Below are 23314 nucleotides of genomic sequence, written 5' to 3'. Positions count from 1 at the left end.
TTGCATTGTTTACCTTGTATTGCTTACCTTGTATTGTTTACCTTGCATTGTTTACCTTGCATTGTTTACCTTGTATTGTTTATCTTGCATTGTTTACCTTGCATTGTTTACCTTGCATTGTTTACCTTGCATTGTTTACCTTGCATTGTTTACCTTGCATTGTTTACCTTGCATTGTTTACCTTGTATTGTTTATCTTGCATTGTTTACCTTGCATTGTTTACCTTGTATTGTTTACCTTGCATTGTTTACCTTGCATTGTTTACCTTGCATTGTTTACCTTGTATTGTTTACCTTGTTTACCTTGTATTGTTTACCTTGCATTGTTTACCTTGCATTGTTTACCTTGCCCCAAAGAGGCATTGGAAACGCCCCACAAGCAAACGCCAATGGAAGAAAACCAGAGCAAAGGCCTCAGAACATGGGCTTATGTGTGATATCTGTCTCAAAGACCGCCATTAATCGTAACCTTGTGATAGCTACTACAAGCATACTTTCTGCCTTACCCTGTCTTACTTGCTCTGTCTCTCTTTCCCCCGTCTCAGTTATTTATTTGACCCTCTTAAGGGAGAAGAAAGGAAGGAGCCTTGAGGCTGGTGAAGGGTTCTTGATCAAAGGAATCAAAGCTACCCTCCCCATCAACTCTATACTAAGAGTGAAATAAGATACGAATCAATGTTTTTTTCTTTGACCTGTGTCATCCAATTCTTCCATTACTTGTTCATTTTGCATTGCGTATTTGAACAAGTATATATATATATTCTTTACGAGAGGAAATGCGGGATTAGTCTAATAGCATTATAAAGGTTAAATGTTTAAGGACCCAGACAATAGCCTTTTAAACTTCTTTTCCTGCATCATAATTCTAACCTCATCATCATCGTCTGTTTTTCCTGACCTTACGTCTGGGCAGGTGCATCCTCAGTGCTTAGATAATTTGATATTAAATGGTCTAATGCTGACAGGAATGAAAAGATGTGTTGAAAATGTCTTTAACAGAGGAACGATTCCTTCTGTGTTGATTATTCATTTATGTTCGCAGTGAAGCGCTAAATCCGCAGGAATCACACACACACACACACACCACACACACACACACACACACACACACACACACCACACACACCACACACACACACACACACACACACACACACACACACACACACACACACACACACACACCACACACACACACACACACACACACAAACACACACACACGCACATACCACACACGCACATACCACACACACACATACCCCACACACACACATACCACACACATACCACACACACACACACACACACACATACCACACACATACCACACACACCACACACACATACCACACACACACACATACCACACACATACCACACACACACACATACCACACACATACCACACACACCACACACACACCACACACACATACCACACACACACACACACATACCACACACACACTCATACCACACACACCACACTACACACACACCACACACACCACACACACACCACACACACACCACACACACACCACACACCACACACACCACACACACACACACACACAACACACACACCACACACACACACACACCACACACACACACCACACACACACACCACACACACACACCACACACACACACAACACACACACACACCACACACACACCACACACACACACACACACACACACACACACCACACACACCACACACACCACACACACCACACACACACCACACACACACCACACATACAAACACACACAAACACACACACGCATGCACGCATATACAACAGGCCTAGTGTCTAATCGACATGTGCCTAGGACGAAATGGTAACTAACACACACACACACACACACACACACACACACACACACACATATATATATATATATATATATATATATATATATATATATATATATATATATATATATATATATATATATATATATATATATATATATATATATATATATTTGTAACCACGAACAAGTGGTATTTAATCAATGACAACACTGCGACTAGCCGAGGATTCGAACCTATGTTGTTTTACCCCGACTCGTGGTAAGAGAGAATTCCATGAGGGTCTAACACACGGGACCATATTAATCAGAATTAATAAAACTCAGTCCTGAGAAGAAACGTTGTTTAAAATAGTCTCTAGTAAAGAGTCACACAGTTGCCTTCATTGACGATGTTTCGCTCAGGCAGTAGGTTTTATCAAGTTACAGGTGATAAAGTCCACTGACTGAGCGAAACGTCGCCAATAAAGAATTCAGTATAAATGCATTTATGTCCCCTTACCCTGATGTCAGCGTTTCGTATCATTAACTAATCATCATCATGTCTTTACACAGGCTTCGTGGGACCGGGACGACACCAGCCTCACCCAGTAAGTCTGGAAACTGTCGAAGTGTGTCAGCCAGATGTAGTTAGCCAGATGTAGTTAGCCAGATGTAGTTAGCCAGATGTAGTTAGCCAGATGTAGTTAGCCAGATGTAGTTAGCCAGATGTAGTTAGCTAGAGGTAGTGAGCCAGAGGTAGCGAACCAGAGGTAGATATCCAAAAGCAGTCAGGAAGAGGCAGTGGACCAGCTGCTTATTTTGCATCTTAAAAAAAAATCTGGTAAATAAGTTGAAGGTGAGTGAAACTATGCATTTAAGGCTCTGGTGGAAGTATAAAATCGTCGATTTTAATATTTTTGAGATAATTGCCACACCATTACCAATCGTTTTCTTCTCAGTCAGCGTTTAAACGCAGAAGAAAAAAATTCGCACTAGAATTTAATTATACGCTGAGAATAATAATTCTGACAGAAATTAAATACACAATAAGTGAAATTGATCGCGTAACATCGGTTTTCAAAAATATAAAGCTATTTCTTCAGGCAAAGAATTTTTAAATGGTTCATTATGGAACATATTTCACCTGAGAGCAATGACTTTCATTATTTTTCTGGCACTTCCATCTATACTGGTCAGGAGAGAGTTTTAAAAACTAAAATCTGACATTTATGCAAAAATAGGCACATAAAATATTAACACCTTTATTGTCATAAAAGATTTATGCTGTAATTACATGGTATTAGAGCTTCTAACACCACTGGTTTGGTATTAAATACGTCTTCAGACATGTCGGTCTCGTCTTGGTTTTCTCGTTTTAAGAAAGCAATCATCCTATTAACGCACTCAGTCCCAGTAAAGACACATACTTATTAACTTGTTACTACTAATAAATTCTGCGTCTCGTAGAGTCTTCAACTAGAGGGTCTCATCACATGGCTTGTCTAAATATCACATCTTGTGATGTGAGGTTCAATTTTTGATATGGTGGGCGGGTGAGCCTGCGACGGTATCTATCAAGTGGTTAAAATCCCCACTAAAACCAGCGTCAAATTTTTTTTTTCCATTTCTTCCGAGAAAAAACAGTTCCCTCGCCCCATCTTGCGTGTTTCCAGGACGTTACCTGGACCTGGACCTGGAGACCTGGAGACGTTGTGGATAGACCCCGAATGCCGTTGAAATTGCAAAGGCGAAAACTGCCTTTTACAAACTAGCGTCGTAAACAATTGATTTATTAAAGTTCATGATGCAGGTTTGACTAATGCCGCCCTCTCCATCACCCACACCGCCTCAGACTTGCTATTTAACCCAACAACAACATTCATTAAGTCTGGAGTAAATCAGTCTTAAATCAGTGTACCTGGCCGGGGCACCGAATCAATGGACTTTTCAGTGTTTAGAGCAGGACTGTTAAAAGCTAAGTGGAATTCATTTATTAAATTCTCCAGCAAATGGCCTTACCGGGGCATGAGCGTCGACTCCATATTTGGGTTTTCAATGCCTTCTAAACTGAAAATTTCTAGGGAAAATTAGCGTAAAATTCCACATTACTAACGTCTCTCCAAAATGAAAATACTGAATTTATGCGATTGCCAATCTTCAATTATGTGTTACAGTGATGTAGGAAGAATCTTGTCCTCTGTTACTCTTAAACACTCGGCTGGGCAGAGCAAGGGCATGGCAGAGGTAAACTGGGTAAGGCAAGGGTATATTGGGCAAGGCAGGGGTAGATTTCTTTACCAATGTATTTCGTCACCAATATAAACATTGTGTACAATAATAATTAAAGAAAGAATGAAATCATACAAATCAGAGGCACCTTACTGTAAACTCACCATATAATCTTATTTTTGAATTCATATTTAAAAAATTACATATCCACTTTCTAAAACGCTTTTAGCTTTAAAAAAGTTAAAACTTTTATTATTAAATCTGAATAAAAATAGAATAGCTGATTGCAGAAAACTGCGTTCGAATATATTATCAGTACACAGGAATTTAGTAGTATAATTTGGATTAAAATACCGACAATTGTAAAATAAAATAAAAGGGGACATTGTAGGATATTTTATTGAGGAAATATTTTCTCAGCGAATATGCAAATACTGCACAATTGCCCCTCACAGCGGGATCCAGCCGTATAACGAGATCCAGCCGTATAACGAGATCCAGCCGTATAACGGGACCAGCGGTATAACGGGAGCTACCCAGAATAAATAGATCCACAATATTAGCTTTCAATTTTAAGCTACAAATCGATGGGCAGTGATGATTATGGTCATATAAACATACATAGTACTATTTATGTATAATCAAAACCATTGCGGAAAACCTCCAGAAAACCTGCAGAAACGAGTGTGCATTTCTCAGTATATGTATATAGAGTCGAACCAGTTCTCTGTTAGTGTAGGTGAAGTGCAGGCCTAATAACCCTCCTAACGAAGCTCGTTAAGCTAACTCCAATACTGTCATCAAAGGCCTACTGAAAGGTGCATAAAATTGGATCGTTTTAGATACTTCGTTTATTGGCTTACGTTTGCGTCGCATTTTTCTTAGACCTAAGTGGACAGGACAGAGAATGTACTCCATGTGCCAGAAGCTTTCTGGAGTGAAGATAACTCGAATCCAAGGGATGAAAACAATGCTGCAGTTCACACACTACAATTGAAAAGACTTGACGTTTCGGCCGGCACTTGATAATGATCCAAGAGGAACTGAAACATCGTCTAGTTTCATTCCTAGTGTGGTAATTAGTTGTCAATCAACTTGAAGATTACGCCAGATAATCCGAATTCAAGACATACTATTCTACGAGCAAGGAGCACTTTTTTTCGCATTGGACAAGCAGGTTTAAGCTATTACTTAACAACTTTAAGGGGAAATAACTCGTGAGTACATACAAAATCTGATCATTTTTTTCCTCAATCTATATTTATTTATCGAATCAAGGCAGTCAGTACTTTACCTTTGTTAATGATCGCCTTCCTCTGGTACACGATTTACGACTCACTGATGATTGCAAGTGTCTCGTGATTGGCAGCGTCACAGTATAAAGGTAATAGGTTTTGTAAATAACGTCGTGATGATAGCTAATAATTTCTTGAGAGTTAGGGAAGAGTCAATCACGGGAGGTGTCTCGTTCACCAGCAGACTGTCACCGTGAACCAATATCCAGACATTACATATTTAGCATTGTTTCAGTAAGCTGTTAGTAGATTGGTTTATTAGGCTAAATTTAGAAAAACTGGTTGGTTTATTAGGTTTGGCTAAGACTGTACAATCCATGATCACAACCAGTCAACGATACTTTAATCCCGAAGACAAGGATTAAATTATTGACTTTAATCACTAAGACAGTGATTAAGTGTTATTTACTTTATTCATTAAAGTATATATATATATATATATATATATATATATATATATATATATATATATATATATATATATATATATATATATAAATAACAACACTGCGCTAGCCAGCTAGCCAAGGATTCGAACTCATGTTGTACTGGCCTGCCTCATGGTAAGTTATTGATCAATACCACTCGTTCGTGGTTACAATTATATATATATATATATATATATATATATATATATATATATATATGCAAGACAAGCCGCGGTGAGTGAAAATCTTTAGCTCAAGTACTTTCACACTTCTCAGTGGGTCATCAGGAGCTGTGCAATTTTGCAAAGGCAGCAACATCATAAGTAGTACCTGCACACTACCATTCTCACTACCATACTCTGAAAACTTACCCTTCTTCTCTTGTTGCTGCTTATGCAACATTGCACAGCTCCTGATGACGCACTGAGAAGTGTGAAAGTTCTTGAGCAAAAGATTTCCACTCCCTGCGGCTTGTCTTACACACACACACACACACACACACACACACACACACACACACACACACACACACATACATACATACATACATATATATATATATATATATATATATGTGTGTGTGTGTGTCTATATATAGTTCCTTGATAATGTGAGTGGTCACGAAAGCGCTTGGAATTTCTCTATTTTTTCAGAGTGGTTGTTTTGCATATATATATATATATATATATATATATATATATATATATATATATATATATATATATATTATATATATATATATATATATATATATATATTATATATATATATATATATATGTGTGTGTGTGTGTGTGTGTATTACGTGGTAGATGCATCTCTTGCTGGATATCCTTGTATTGTAAGTAGCATCCAAATGTGAGTATATTGTTTTAAAAATGTATTATAAATTAGTATGATTGGGAATGAATGGGTGTTGCAAAAACGAAGGATCATGATTAGAATGAGCCCGTAGGCCTGTTTCCAAGCTTTTCGGTTCATACAATCTTATTCTCCATGCCAAGAGAGTAATGATAAATACCCCTATAATTTTTTTCCCTCGCTCTAGTAACTAGTTCGCCACTGCCAGCTTCCTTGTAGGTAAGAGTAAATAAACCATACCCCGGCCGGGATTGAACCCGCGGTCGGAGAGTCTCAAAAACTCCAGCCCGGGTTCAATCCTGGCCGGGGTATGGTTTGCTTGCAATCGTGTCATTACGATTTCGTGAGTCAAGAGTAAATAATTCTTGATTCACGCCGACTCGCCACAATGCACATTCTCTTAACTATTCCCCCACCACAGACGAGTAAAAGCTATACAAGCAGCATCACCCTCACTCGTCTTGAGAGTGACCGCCGAGTCATCAGAGTGGAGCAAGTGTCTCACGGGTTAATTCTCAATACCCGCGCGAGACTGTGCACCTCTGATTTACACTCTACGCTTCTTCAATTTTCTACCGGTCATATATTCCTCTACGCCCGTCACGAGGTAGATGACTTGATGCTGCGGAAGCTTTTTGATCCAGATAATTGGAGCTAGTTTTTACCCTCCTCGGATTAAACCCTTATTGCCTTTTATCCACCAGACGACGTATCTGCACTTTGGGTTTAGCGATTCCACGACGAAATAAAAAAAATATTAGCATTATTACGACTACTACTAATAATAATAAGGAATAATTATATATATATATATATATATATATATATATATATATATATATATATATATATAGCTCTGAGTTATCTATGTTGTTTTGCTTTCTGTTGTGTTTTTGTGAATGTTTGGCCAATGTATTTGTCTTTAAATAAAACATACTTGAAATATAGGGGGTGGTAGGAGAAAATTCTCAAACAGCTTCAGGGAAAACCTTGAGTTTTCCCTGAAGCAAGTTCATTCTTTTCTCTGAGGACGTCTCTATGACAGTTCTAGAGGTGGTACCTCCCTATATTATATATATATATATATATATATATATATATATATATATATATATATATATATATATATGTGTGTGTGTGTGTGTAATAAGGGTTAACCAGCATAAGAAGCAGTGAAGATTCGAACTTACATTTTCTAATCGCGAAACACACTACTTCAGGCTCACAAAAGGAGGGGGAGGCGAGGGGAAAGGTGGCCTTTAATGCCACACAACAAATTGTTTTTATCTGCCAGAGTTGTAGCGTTCATCAAGGAAACTAATGAGAAGAGGAAGTAACCTCTGGTGGCTCCCTGTGGCTTCTACCTGACAACTTGATCACCACACACCAGGGGGCAGGTGGCTAGTTACAACCCACCAATCAGTCTCTGTTGATCTAGAATTCTGGATCGTTGTCTGCTTCTTCATTAAGCAGACGGCAGATCGAGCCTGCCTGACCTTCAGGTTAGGTTAGGTAAGATCTGTTAGGAAACAGGACAAATGTTTCCTGACGCGGGTTTTAGTCATATGATCTACCGCTGGAGCTTTTGATTATCTGACCAAGGCCTTCCACTGACTTACCCCTCCACCCATTTAAAAATTACCTGGAGTTTACCTCTCAAGCTCATTGTCTCACTAGGATACAAAAGCTTCACGAAGAATGCAATTTGCACGTAAACGAGATATGATGCTTAGGACTTGGGGTTTAGGGTCTGAAACTTTCTGACTGGGGTCTTAAATTTAAGGTTTGTGAGCTGGTCAAGAATTTGGAGTGTGAAATCTAGGGTCTGGTGTGCAGGGTCTGAAGAGTGAATTGTTTGGGGCCTGGAGTTGGCTGGTTGGGGTCTTGGTGTGTATAGTGAAGAGTATGGAGTCCTATAGAACGTAAAACGGTGTGAATGAGAAAAATTATTTGATGAAAGAGGAGGGGTGATGGGATGCGGGATGAGGGAATTTCACGTTGGTTAACGAAATTTTTAAAAGTTATGAATTTCCTCATAAATCATGGCTACCAGTGAGAGGTGGAAAATAAAAATAGCTTTCCTATGAATCTTATTTATATTTATGGTGCTTGTAGGCTTTCCTATTGTCGACGGCACCATCAGTCTAATTAACGTTAAAGATCAGATCGCTGATAACCATAGTAAAGGAGCATGTGAAGTCCCAAATTAACCTGCATTTGAATACAGGCGATTATAACACTAGAGACATTAGAAGAAATGGAGAGGTAAATGTGAGGAGATCAGTCCAAATCATTCAGGAATATCAAGTATGTAGGTGAAATGATTACCAAGTTTATGATAACTGAAAGTTCTGGGGACTGGGAGGTGGCAAGATGGTGCTGAGTATAATTTTGTCTGCAGATTTTGCCGTAAATGCGTTTGTATAAAGGACTATATCGTATTGCAGAGGCTCACCTCTGCAATACGAAGAGCTAGTGGGGTCGAGACGCCTGCCACTCTGACAGAGAATATTGAGAGAGTGGGGACACTCGTGGCATAGGGGTCAAGGATGCGCTGTTTCATCTTTGCTCCTGGAACGTTGCTTCGACATTTCTTTGTTCGATTTGGACTGGTTTAGATGCTGGAAGTACCACTTTTAATAAGCTTGTCTGGAGCGATCCTGTGATATCAAGACCACAACTAATCAATCAGACAATGAAATCCTTACGAAACCGCTTAAGGAACCATTGAGCGGGGGTCATCACATGATCAAGACCCGTGTCGAGAGATCTTTCCTGACGAATAACTAACGGCAACAGATGCTGGAGCTGTGAGATCATCACTGATCCCTGAGGTTATGCACGCCCCTCTTACCCTGGTTTTCTGGAAGACTTTCTTTAACTGTTACATTTGGGTGTGTTGTACTCACCTAGTTGTGATTGCAGGGGTCGAATCATGTCTCCTGATCCCGCCTCTTCGCTGGTCGCTACTAGGTTCACTCTCTCCTTTCCCCATGAGCTTTTGCGAACCTCCTCTTAAAGATATGTGTGGATCCTGCCTCCACTACATTACTCTCCAGATTATTCCACTTCCTGACAACTCTGACAGAAAAAATATTTCCTAACATCCCTGTGACTCATCTCAGTATTCAAATTCCAGTTGTAACCCCTTGTTGCTGTGTCCCATCTCTGAAACATCCTGTCCCTATCCACTTTGCCAGTTCCTCTCAATATTTTATACGTCGTTATCATCTCTTCCCTATCCCTCCTGTCCTCTAGTGTCGTTAAGTTTATTTCCTTTAACTTCTCTTCTCCTCCGGAACTAATCTTGTTGCAAACCTTTGCACTTTCTCTAATTTCATAACGAATCTGACCAGCCCTGGATTCCATAATGGGCTGACGTACATAGTGTATTGTATTTTGAATGACTCATTACTTACATGCTGAAACTCTTAGGCTTGCTAAGCGCCCATATGCTGCAGCAGTTTGTGTATGTGTGTTTGAGTTCTTCTGTAAATACATCAGTTCGAGAGAATATATAACATTCGTGAGCGTCCTTCTCGATGACCAGTTAGAGTTGGAGCCTTTGGCTAATGGAATTATCTACGCTGTTCACCGCGAAGAGACACTCGACCATTAACGTTTTATTACGCTCGTAAATCGTTCTCGGTACGAGCTCTCTGACCCACCACATCTGCCGGCACACCTGTCACCCAACAGCATCACTACCACCACCTCATCTGCCGGCACACCTGTCACCCAACAGCATCACTACCACCACCTCATCTGCCGGCACACCTGTCACCCAACAGCATCATTACCACCACCTCATCAGCCGGCACACCTGTCACCCAACAGCATCACTACCACCACCTCATCTGCCGGCACACCTGTCACCCAACAGCATCACTACCACCACCTCATCTGCCGGCACACCTGTCACCCAACAGCATCACTACCACCACCTCACCTGCTGGCACACCTGACATCCAACAGCATCACTACCCCCACCTCATCTGCCGACACACCTGTGACCCATCACCCTCACCACCGTAACCACCGCCACCATCGCCTTTACCACTCACTGCAAATACTACTATCACCACTACCACCACCACTACCACCACTACCACCACCACTACCACCACTACCACCACCACTACCACCACCACCACCACCACTACCACCACCACCACTACCACCACCACTACCACCACCACCACCACTACCACCACTACCACCACCACCACTACCCTTGCCATCACACGTCATGTATCCCTCATGGTATTCTTTCTTGTTGGAATTCTTTCATATTATTATGAACATTATAAGATCCTTTGCACCTCTTTTATCACTAATTAGTTTTCCGTGTGATGCTGCAGGTTTAATCATAACTTAACACGCTATGACATGTTCTGGCATAGCATAAAGGCCTTGCAATCTGTCTTCGTAGCTAATCCTGCCAGAGATTTCATTATTTTTTTGCGGTATGACCACTTAAATGCTGCGTGTTTTAAATAAACGGAGGGAAATCCTTGGTATCTTATTTATTAATTGGTAATTACCTTTGTTATTACCTTCAATGAAGCTAAATAAATCAGTGCTGAAGTTTGAAGCTGATCCCAAGCAGCATTCTCAAGTTATCGAGCGGAAATCAACAGCTTCACACTTTTGTAATTAAGTTAAAAGTTTAGCCACAAGACACTTAAACAACAAATAAATATATTGCTTCTTCCTTTGGACTAGATTCGTCAGCATTGTAATTATTGTAGTGGGTCAGAAAAAAACATTAATAAATTACCACAACGAGAAGAGTATTACACGCACTGCTTATTATATAAAATTAACGAATTAGCAAGTACACACTTCAGTAACTGGGACTTCAAAGTTTGAAGCCTATCAGAAGACTTGTTTTCAGGTTTACACACACACACACACACACACACACACACACACACACACACACACACACACACACACACACACACACACACACACACACACACACACACACACACACACACACACACACACACACATATATATATATATATATATATATATATATATATATATATATATATATATATATCGTGCGGAATACGTAAAACCGGTCAATTAGCAAGAACTCATTTAAAATTAAGTCCTTTCTCAAATTTTCTCTCATGTTAATGTAAAAATTAATTTAGCCTAATCCAACTATGTTTATTTTAGATAAGTTTACAATAATTTAATAAACAAACACAATGAAGTACATTTTTATCGTTAGGTTCAGAATGATTTTTGCGAAATTATTGCATACACAATTTTTCGCTTGCCTTATTCGGCAACAAGAGCGTTGCTATTTAAACCAAAATCGAAAGTTTTTACCTATTCGGCACGATGAAAGAATATGATAGCTAATATAGAATAATAAAGATTGAAAGTAAAAAAAACAAAATGGCAAAGCAAAACTGAAAGCGGAGAAAGGTAAAAAGCAATTTTAGTAACAGCGTAAGCAAACACCATACACAGCTTTCGGGTTGGGTACGAAAGGACTCATAAAGAAACTAACGAGATTTCATAGTCTAGGAAACTCTTCTCTGAGTAAACCCTGTCTGTCTAATTTAAAAAATACTGTTTCAGTTTGCACGTGCCCGTAATATGCTCTGTGGTCATGCCGTTTTGCCCTACCCATCAGCCCAAACAAAAATGCATATTGCCAAACCTGTTTGAAGAGACCGACCTGTGCTAAACAATCCACGGAACGAGTGGGGTTCAATCCTCTCCCGTTCAGCGGTTTATTTGTAATCTTGTTATTGAGATGTGTCAGCCTGTACTCTCTTCAAGTATATTTCTGACTAACGCCACCGGAGTGATTTCTTTCCCGGGTGTACCGTAAACTTCACTTTTTTCCTCATTCTTCTTACAGGCGGTCTCAGTAGTGTACTCTTCCCTGGCAGTAAACTTGTAACCTGTCCCCGTTAATCTCGGGGTAAACAAGCGAGTGGTTTACTTGCATAGTGTGTTAGGAATCTCAACATCTCCCCTGTACCCCCATGGCTCGATCAGCAGGCCCTCAAGGCCGTCAAACCATCTTTGGTGTAATTGTAAGTATATTCGCCACACGCTTTCCCAGAAATTCATTAAGTATTCCTCTGGTGCGCTTTACAGCGTAATTGCAACATTTGCTCTCGTTTTGCAACTTGCATGTTTCAGCTGCTTGACCTTGCACCTTCAAGCGAATGATGGGTGCGTGATTCACCTCGCCCATTTGTGTGTGCTAACAGCCCTGTTGTTTTAAACGCTTTAAATTGCGAAGACGTGTTTTTGCTGTCGTGTTTAAAGTCGAAATTGTGAAATCTATGGAGAAATATCACGGAAAGTATGGAACGTTATAATTCGCTAATAATAATAATAATAATAATAATAATAATAATGACATACACATTTGGGTTTTCTATTTTCTTAATAGTTCTGTTCTACTTTATTTCCTCTTATTTCCATGGGGAAGTGGAAAAGAATTCTTCCTCCGTAAGCCATGCGTGTGGTCAGAGGCGACTAAAATGCCGGGAGCAAGGGGCTAGTAACCCCTTCTCCTGTATAAATTACTCAATTTAAAAAGAGAAGCTTACGTTTTTCTTTCGTTTTTCTTTTAAAGTCATCCATGCCTCGGTGGGATACGGCCGGTTTGCTGAAAAAAATAATAACGATGTGCATGTGGGTTCTCCCAAGTGCCTCGAATCTTTTAAGGTGAGAAAAAAAAATTCCCAATATTTACACTGGCTTATTACATAAGTAAATTATATCGCATCATTACAAATAACAAGTAGAATTAAAATCACAATGCCGTAGCTAGAAAAATTTACAGACAACTCACAAATTGCGGAATCATTTTAATCTACCATTTTTTCGGTCCGTTTCTAGACCATTATCAAGTCGCTGCTGAATAATGGTCCAAAATAGTCAGAAATGTCATTTAAAACCTTATCTACAGTTTGGAGATTAGTAGCGAATGGCTAATAATATCAATGCATATTAGCAATTCCCTTCATAGTTATTTACACTTAGTCTACTAACTCAGTGTTTACAAGTTCGTCAAGTGTGATTTACCAGCGCATCACACTGGTTCGTGCGCGACCTCTTCCCATCTCATAAATTACGAACGAATAGAACCCACAGTACCGGGCTGGGATAATTCACGAGTAACTCGTGAATAAAAGCTACAATACCGTTTCCGTTTCCAGGGTTGCTTTTGTTTTACTTATATTAAAAGTAAAATAAAATAATAATAGCAATAATATAAATAATAATGGGATTGCGTAATCAACTTTCTCTTCTTCTTCCACGTTTGTTCATCTCTTGAGCAACATTTCCTCCAAAAAAGGACTCGGCCTGGACTCCAAAAACGGACCGGACTCTTAAAAATATGCACAAGGTAGGAATCGTTTCCTACAGTGCGTGTACTCTAAACCCTGAAGCAATTCTTACCACAGTGTTCAAGTTCTCTCATTGAGTACTTTTACAAACGTATTTTTTCATAAATGAAAGAGAGAGAGAGAGAGAGAGAGAGAGAGAGAGAGAGAGAGAGAGAGAGAGAAAGAGAGAGAGAGAAAGAGAGACCTGTGTGGTCCGTAAAGACTGTTGAAGGCTCGATCCTCCTTCCGCTACTCGCGAGTACTGATTCGTAGAGAGTACTGACTCACTGCGGGTACTGAATGAGCCATCCTGTGCAGACTGGGACAAATATAATTTCAAATCTGTCATTATTTTGATGACCTGCTTCGTGACATCCAAATGGTTGTCATCATGAAGTTTTCAGTCAGGAGATTAGTCTGTGATGTCATCAGTCAGGTGATCACTGATATCAATTAGGTAACCATTTTTTTTATTCCTAGTATTGCTATTGATGCTGCTACTTCTCCTGCTGCTGCTTCTGATGCTGTTCCTGCTGCTGCTACTGTTATTATTGCTACTAATGCGAGTGTTATTAGCGTTGCTGTTGCTAATGCTGGTGTTGGCGCTGCTACTTCTGCTAAAACAGCTGTTGTTGCTTCTGTTACTGCTGCTACCGTTACTACTGCTGGTAATGACACTGTTGCTGCTGTTTATGTTTGTGCTCCTGCTGTTACTATTGTAACTTCTACTGTTGCTACTCCTGCTGCTATCAACAGCCGCAAGGGTCTATCTCGGGAAAGTGTCACCACAATGGTCCGCCTCCTGAAAACCCTGGCTACCTTGACCGTTTATTTATCGCACTAACCTACCTTATATAGAGTATTATGTAGCCAGTCGAACGGCCAGTTCCTGCTGAACTCTGATTATTATTATTATTATTATTATTATTATTGATTTCATTATGTTTTCAGCCGCATCTCTCACTGCTCTATTTTCTCCCATATTTTCTCCATCAAATGCATAGTTTTCACTTACATTGCCACACTTGGTATCACAGGAAAGGTCGTATTCCACTTCAGAAGGTAACAATAGCACTATTGTGTAGAATTTTCCTCATTCGTAACCGAGGTGTTAAAAGACATCTTTGAACGTGGTGATGAATGCAATATATATATATATATATATATATATATATATATATATATATATATATATATATATATATATATATATATATATATATATATATATAATGATAGACTTTGTGTAATAATCTGAATGAGTCTGACACAACCTACTTACTAGTTTTAAGCCTATTTAAGTTACTCTTTCAGTTAGGATTAGCAGCTAGTTAGTCTCCCAGTTATAGGCACTTTCTAGTTTATATTATTTGCGAGTGAATACAACCACAACACAAAACTAGGACCTGTCGCTTAATAGGAAAACTCCTAGACGATATATTGTCAGCAGCCTAGAAACTCCCCAGCCGTGAAATTTCTTCTTCTAAATTATAATAAAACATTCCTGTGACAAACTCGCACGATTGCTTCAGAATTATTGTCAACGTAATTCATTTCGGCTACGATCCTGGCGGTGGCGAGGAATCCTGGGGCTGTAAGTCATTCTCATCTATTAGTTTAACTCGGGCTAATTAATCAAGGGAAAATGTATGCAAGAACAGTAGAGCGGCTCGGTGGCCGGCATAATGTCTTCTAATATGTTTATTTTGACTTTCATTGACTGGTTTAAATGTTAAACTTGAATTATGTTCCAATGTTAATCATTTCAACACTGTTCTGCCATTATTTTTACTGAGTGGATGCTGAAAGTGAGCGTTTAAATATACTTGAGAAATGTGCGTTTTTTTTTTTTAGGAGTGTTTGAGGGATGATTTTAATATCGCACTGCGCAGTCTTTTCTATTGGTTTATTGCCAGCTGGTTCTGTAGTCTTGGTGCCCAGCTGGTTCTGTAGTCTTGGTGCCCAGCCGGTTCTGAAGTCTTGCTGCCCAGCTGGTCCTGCAGTCTTGTTACCCCAACTCGTTCATATATAACTGTTCAACATAACTGTGGATCACTGGACATGACTGTTGTGTGAAATCTGCAATGTTCCAAACTATCAGCATGGTGAATCTGTCATATTCAAGCCCTATAGCATGGTGAATCTGCCATATTCAAGCCCTATAGCATGGTGAATCTGCCATATTCAAGACTTCTAGCATGGTGAATCTGCCATATTCAAGCCCTATAGCATGGTGAATCTGCCATATTCAAGCCCTATAGCATGGTGAATCTGCCATATTCAAGCCCTATAGCATGGTGAATCTGCCATATTCAAGACTTCTAGCATGGTGAATCTGCCATATTCAAACCCTATAGCATGGTGAATCTGCCATATTCAAGACTTCTAGCATGGTGAATCTGTCATCTTCAAGACCTCTAGCATGGTGAATCTGCCATATTCAAGACTTCTAGCATGGTGAATCTGCCATATTCAAGACTTCTAGCATGGTGAATCTGCCATATTCAAGATCTCTAGCATGGTGAATCTGCCATATTATTGACCTTCACCGTGTCAGCTCTCCAATGTCCTCCTCTCGCCCTCCCATGTCAACCTCTCGCCCTCCCATGTCCATCAGCGTCTCGCCCATACGGGTCACGCCTCTGGCCTCCTGCGGCGTCTCTAATGCCTCCAGTTATCATCTGCATCTTGCAATGTGGTCCTCGACTCTCTCGAGAGATGTTTTTAAGTGCTATCCAGCATCTCATCTTTCTTTTCCTCTTTACCCCTCAAGTGGGGACAGGGAAATTGTGTATTGATGCTGGGAGGGGGAAGGGGGGGAAGGCGTTCAATCCGAGGCACTGGAGCTGTCCTCCCCTTCGTTGCATCATCTCTTTTTGTCTCTTATTCCTCAAGTGTTACAACACTCCACAGGAATATAAAAATTCTCTCTCTCTCTCTCTCCATCTCTCTCTCTCTCTCTCTCTCTCTCTCTCTCTCTCTCTCTCTCTCTCTCTCAGGGGACTTAACAGGATATATAAATTAAATGAGGAATGTTGTGTAAACTAAATAAACGAGACTGATAACAAAGCTAGGCCTACAAAAGCAAGCAAGAAAGGTAACAAAAGAAGTAACAAGAAAAATAAATATCAGGGGGAGGGATAACAAGTCTAGAAAATTTAACAATGACAAAACAACGGAAAGACATAATTTGTCCAGTCGATAAACCTAAGAAAAAAAGGAAAAAATGCAATAAAATTGACTGAAGTCACTGTTGATAGAAATAATTCAGTGGTTCTTGAAGGGGGGGAAGTGACCCCATTGACTGAAGTCACTGTTGATAGACCTAATTCAGTGGTTCTTGAAGGGGGGGAAGTGACCCCATTGACTGAAGTCACTGTTGATAGACCTAATTGTTATGACTGTGAAAGACATTCAGAAAATATATTTTTGATTTACAAATTCTGTCTATCTTACTCTGTTAGTATCATTATTTGTAGATGTTTCGCCCTTCAGCATCTTTATCAATACACAGTCATGGGCATAACAGGAAGACTGTCATATAGAAAAGATGAGGTAATCAGTCCCTCAGCCTTGGAGTTAGTGAAGAATACAGTATTATAAATCATTCATATACAGCTTTATACACTGACATCATTTTTTATACACTGACATCATTTTTTCACTGTTACGATACCTGTTCGGTTTCGCTAGTTACAATACGCTATCATTAATAATTTTCTCACTGATTAAACTCACCTTCGTTTTTTCTGTAAAAACTAAGCTTTCTTACAAGAAATTGACGTTTTAAGATATTTTTGACGAGGCAGGAAGAATATATGACATGAGAGGGGATACATGAACTTAAAATATTAGGAGACATTGATATACTTAATGGTTATGTGAATACTCTCGTCAGATTTATAATCAGAGGGACATTGATGAAATCTAGTAGTTACTGTAGACATTGTTAGAACGATCACCAGGTTAACGATCTCTAGTTGGAACTAACACCAGGTTCACGATGTTTAGTTGGAACTAACTCCAGGTTCACGACGTTTAGTTGGAACTAACTCCAGGTTCACGATGTTTAGTTGGAACTAACTCCAGGTTCACGATGTTTAGTTGGAACTAACACCAGGTTCACGATCTCTAGTTGGAACTAACACCAGGTTCACGATCTCTAGTTGGAACTAACACCAGGTTCACGATCTCTAGTTGGAACTAACACCAGGTTCACGATCTCTAGTTGGAACTAACACCAGGTACACGATCTCTAGTTGGAACTAACACCAGGTTCACGATCTCTAGTTGGAACTAACACCAGGTTCACGATCTCTAGTTGGAACTAACACCAGGTTCACGGTCTTAAGTTGGAACTAACACCAGGTTCACGATCTCTAGTTGGAACTAACACCAGGTTCACGATCTCTAGTTGGAACTAACACCAGATGATAACTCCCCAGACAGAACAGAAAGGCGGATACTGTCTTTGTTAGAACGACAACCTGTCATAAGCTCCCCACAGAGGAGAACAATATGAATACTGCCTTTGTTAGAACGACAACTAAATATAAACTCCCCAAACAGAAGAACAAGGTAAATACTGTCTTTGTTAGAACGACAATCAGATGTAAGTTCCCCAGACAAAACAAGATTAATACTGTCTTGCTTAGAACTGCCACCAAGTGAATACTCTCTAGTTAGAAGACACAACTAATATCAATCTAGAAAGTGATAATTCATCCTTACAAAATCCCAAAGAGAATAGAACAATAATTCACCTGGTAAAAACTAGAGAAAAACTCATCCATCTTCGACCATAAACAAACATGCTTAAGCTACTCACAACTAATTCTCAATTTAAAAAAAACAAACTCTAGACGACGTTTTCATCTGTCCTGGACTATTATATTGCGAGTGAATGGCAGACGACGTTCGAAACGTGATCTAGTGTTGTATCTCTAAATTGTGGGAATTGTTCCCGGCACTGGAGTGTGAGTTGTTTTTGGTTGGACTGGGATGTTGTTGATGAGTATAAACATAAAGACAAAAGGTGCGAAACAAGCTTCTATTAGGACACGTTTCAGTTTGTGTGTAGAGCTTTTTCAAGTCAGGGCTTGAAGCTCTACACGCAGGTTTATCAAGTCATCAATTGACAAAGCTCTACACATAGCTTTTTCAAGTCAGCCCTTGGCTAAGATCTAAGCACAGCTTGATCAACTCATTCCTTGCCTAAGCTCTACATACACACAGCTCTTTCGAGTCATTCCCAGACAGAGCTCAACTCACCGCTTTATCAGACCATGACCAGGCTCTCCACAGAGCCAAACATCGTTGTCCCAACAATAGTCTCTGCAACGCTTTATCACACCATGACCAGGCTCTCCACAGAGCCAAACATCGTTGTCCCAACAATAGTCTCTGCAACGCTTTATCACACCATGACCAGGCTCTCCACAGAGCCAAACATCGTTGTCCCAACAATAGTCTCTGCAACGCTTTATCACACCATGACTAGGCTCTCCACAGAGCCAAACATCGTTGTCCCAACAAGTCTCTGCAACGCTTTATCACACCATGACCAGGCTCTCCACAGAGCCAAACATCGTTGTCCCAACAATAGTCTCTGCAACGCTTTATCACACCATGACCAGGCTCTCCACAGAGCCAAACATCGTTGTCCCAACAATAGTCTCTGCAACGCTTTATCACACCATGACTAGGCTCTCCACAGAGCCAAACATCGTTGTCCCAACAATAGTCTCTGCAACTTGTGTCTCTGCCTTCGCACATTTATTCTCCTATTATTAAGCTACTTTGTAACGCACGACGAGGTTCGTGTACACCAGCCAATAACAATGAGCAGCAATAAACAGAAAAAAAAGTGCTGTACCAGCAACACAAGACGAAAACTAACCTGGCAACAAATGGGATGTGAGCACAAGGATCCCAGGTCTTTCCAGCCTCACTCGTCCTGCCATAAATTATCGCTAAAAAGGACACAAAAGCTACAATGGGGTAATAAATATCAATTATCTCTCATTTCGTCGCGCTGGTTGCCTTGTGTGTTTTCAGTCTGGCAAAGACAGCCTCAGAATGCAAAACAGCCGTATTCAATTCACATAATTTCAATTTGCTTTTGATGTGTTCATTCCACGTTTTGTGGCTGATTTATTCTGGGTATTTTTATATTTAGTTAAAAATCTATGTTGTGGTTGATTTGTATAATATTTTTATACGCATTTTTCAATGTTATTTTTTTTTTGCGGCTGATGTATAAATACTCAACTTTTATTGTTTTAACGGGTTCATTTTGTAATTGATTTATTATATCTATATGAGGGTTACTTGTGTATTGCTCCAGTCAAAGTACTGTGCATTTTTATTCTTTATTAGTTACACTGTTCGTGTAAGGTTATTAGATTAATATCGTTGTTGAAAGACACTCTAATTGTATGATCTCGAATCATACTGTAAATTTGTTGTTTAAGGTACATACTTAGATAAGTATGAAGCTCACCACCGCACAAGTGTCTATATGTTGATGTCGTTCTCTGGCAAAGCTCTCGTACGTCACATATTTTATTCACATTGGCTTTATGGTCTGGTTCCTGGTGTGTCTTTATGCGTCTTGAAACAGAAGACGAAGAATGAGACCCACTGTTATGGGTAACACTTTCTGCTGCTTCATGAACAAAAGTATTTCATGACTTCGTAAAGCCTATGCGGAGCGAAGAGTCGCCCCCAAAATAAGCTTGTATTTCTCCTGTCTTCTCGCCCCTCGTTGCAGCAAGATACAGCCAAGATTCGATGACCTAGTGTGATGTCACACTAGGTCACCAACGATAGGCTGGATGTGATCTCACTAGTGATTGGCTGTTTGATGTGTAGCGTCTCGCATACCCTCCAGTAAGAGAATGTACCTGACCATTTTCGTAGGGGCTACATGGTCAGTGGTGACTTGTAGCTTCGCTAAGATTATGTCAACATGTTACTCGCATATAAAGCCTTAAAAACCATTTGTCCCCTCTTTGATTTTACAGGTTCACACAAGCCTGCTGGATGTTCAAGTCCTTAGCACTCAATACCTTCTCTAACCCAAGCTTTTCAGTCATTCCTGGTTTGGCCCCTACCCCCACTTCCTTCCTTTCCCCTACCCCTGGTTTATACACCCTCCTTTTCATCTTATTCTGCTCCATTTTCTTTCTCGTTAGTAAATCTATTGATCTGAAAATAAACTCAAGTGTGTGAAGATTTGTTTAGCCCTGATATTTATTACTGAAGTGTACTCGTTCATTACACCACTGAAGTCATGGGTATATAGTGAGTGTACTCGTACTGTACATCACTGAAGCCATGGCTATATAGTGAGTATACTCGTGCTGTACATCACTGAAGCCATGGCTATATTGTGAGTGTACTAAAGCTGTACATCACTGAAGTCATAGCTGTAGAATGTACTCTTCTTGTGCCTCTTAATTACCAGCACCTCCCCGGTGAGTCCTGCCAGACACATCACTAATCATCAGAGTTCGTTAGTCCATAAATTATGTTAATAACCCTCAGTCTCTCTCTGACCTGTAGTTGCCAGTGTGAACGTTTTGTTGTGTCCTTCATGATCCTGCCTGCCCATATTTTAGTCTGCCTGCCTGCCTACCTGTCTGTCAGTCTTCTAATTCCCTTGTTTGTCTGCCAGCCTGCCTTCTTGCTTACTTGCTACATATACATACATATATATACAGTATACTTTCCAGTTAATGAGCCTGCCATCCACTTTCTGTTCTGTCTGTCCACCTTCCTACCTGTCTACCTACTTTCTTACCTGTCTACCTACCTACCGTCTTGCCTGTCTACCTTCCTACCTGTCTACGTACCTACCTGGCTGCCTATCTACCTTCTTGCTTGTCTACCTAACTACTTGTCTACCTACCTACCTGTCTATCTACCTACCTGTCTACCTACCTACCTGTCTACCTACCTTCTTATCTACCTACCTTCCTGCTAATTAAATGATCTCTCAACCCGTTTTTAAATTTGTGTATTTTGCTGACATACACTGTTTCTCTGTCAACCAATCTACCTCCCGGCTTTGCTTCCTGTCTCTCTCCCTCCTCCTCCTTCACCGATGTCGGAGTCATTAGCCCTACCACTTGTCTATCAACCGGAGTACCAGCCTTCTTAGTTCATCCTCCCTTCTGACAGGCTCGCCAACAGCCTGACAGGTGTGAGAGATCGGAGGCCTCGTTTAGGGAACGGATGATCGACCCTACACCACATAGGGTTAGCGTTTCGCGAAACATTTCGTGTCATCTTCAATCAGGGGAAGATGCTCATGTATCGGACTGAGGCCCCGAGCCCTGTGAATCAGGGCCCAATACTCTGAGGTTCCCTGGGGTGCTAAGGGTGAGAATGGCTGACCTTAATGTACTTAATCACCCGCAGCTCGATTGCTAGAGCACTCAACTCACACACTGAGATCCGTGGCTCGATCCACAGTACGGATGGAAAAATTAGCATGTGTTTCCTTAAGACACCTGCTGTTCCTGTTCACCCATCAGTAAAATAGGTACCTGTGTGTTAGTCGCATCCTGGGTACAAAATTGATCTAATTTGCCCGAAATGCTCTGCATAACAAGGGGCTTTTTTTATAATAGTATGTCACTAATGTCAGCTAGGCCTATATACCTTGTACATGTACTAAGTAAAAATAAAGATTATTTTTATTATTATTATTATTATTATTATTATTATGGATGACCTTTTTCTCCTCTAACACGAAGGTCTCACTTGATCAAAGGTTAAGACAGAGGAGCGAATAGAACGTACAGGAGTGTTTATGCCCTGTGAGGATGTGAACATGTGAGGCGTGTGTTATTGCTGTGTGCGTGTGTTATGTTTGCGTGTTTGTTGCGTGCGTGTGTTGTGTGTTTATCATGTGTGCGTGTGTTGTGTCTGTGAGTGTTGTGTGTACGTGTATTTTCACCTGAGGAACATCTTTGCCAAGATCAAGAAGGTAATTTATCTCCATTTATTCCATGTACAGAGGGGGACCTGCAACAGGAAACTCCTTCACTACCAGCGGAAGTTGCAAGTATTTCGAGATCTCCCAGCCGTTTGTGTTGCAATTACATGCTTTTCAATCCGGCCTAGCTTGTTTTACGGTGCAGATACATGCTCTGCAAGACAACCTTTGTTGTTTGTGTTGCAACTATGTGCTGTTCAAGCCAATTTAGCAGGTGAGGAGCTCTTTAAGATCATCCTACAGTTTATGACATTATATAAGCACTTCCAGTCGACTTGGCGATTTATGTTGCAATTGCAAGCTCTCCATGACCA

At 40.2% G+C, this 23314-nt stretch overlaps 1 long non-coding RNA gene across 2 annotated transcripts in view; it reads left to right on the top strand.

The window, feature by feature from the left end:
* The window catches only part of LOC138854827 (uncharacterized), a 427026-nt gene that overhangs the window by 136484 nt on the left and 267228 nt on the right, over nt 1-23314 (top strand). For both annotated transcript variants that reach the window (XR_011394005.1, XR_011394006.1), the window contains exon 2: nt 2382-2416. This is a non-coding gene — a long non-coding RNA (uncharacterized lncRNA). The remainder of the gene's footprint in view (nt 1-2381; nt 2417-23314) is intronic.

This window comes from Cherax quadricarinatus, chromosome 71, assembly GCF_038502225.1.
Source record: "Cherax quadricarinatus isolate ZL_2023a chromosome 71, ASM3850222v1, whole genome shotgun sequence".
Taxonomy (NCBI): domain Eukaryota; kingdom Metazoa; phylum Arthropoda; class Malacostraca; order Decapoda; family Parastacidae; genus Cherax; species Cherax quadricarinatus.
Note: the sequence above shows the minus strand (reverse complement) of the source record. Positions and strands in the feature narration are given on the sequence as shown.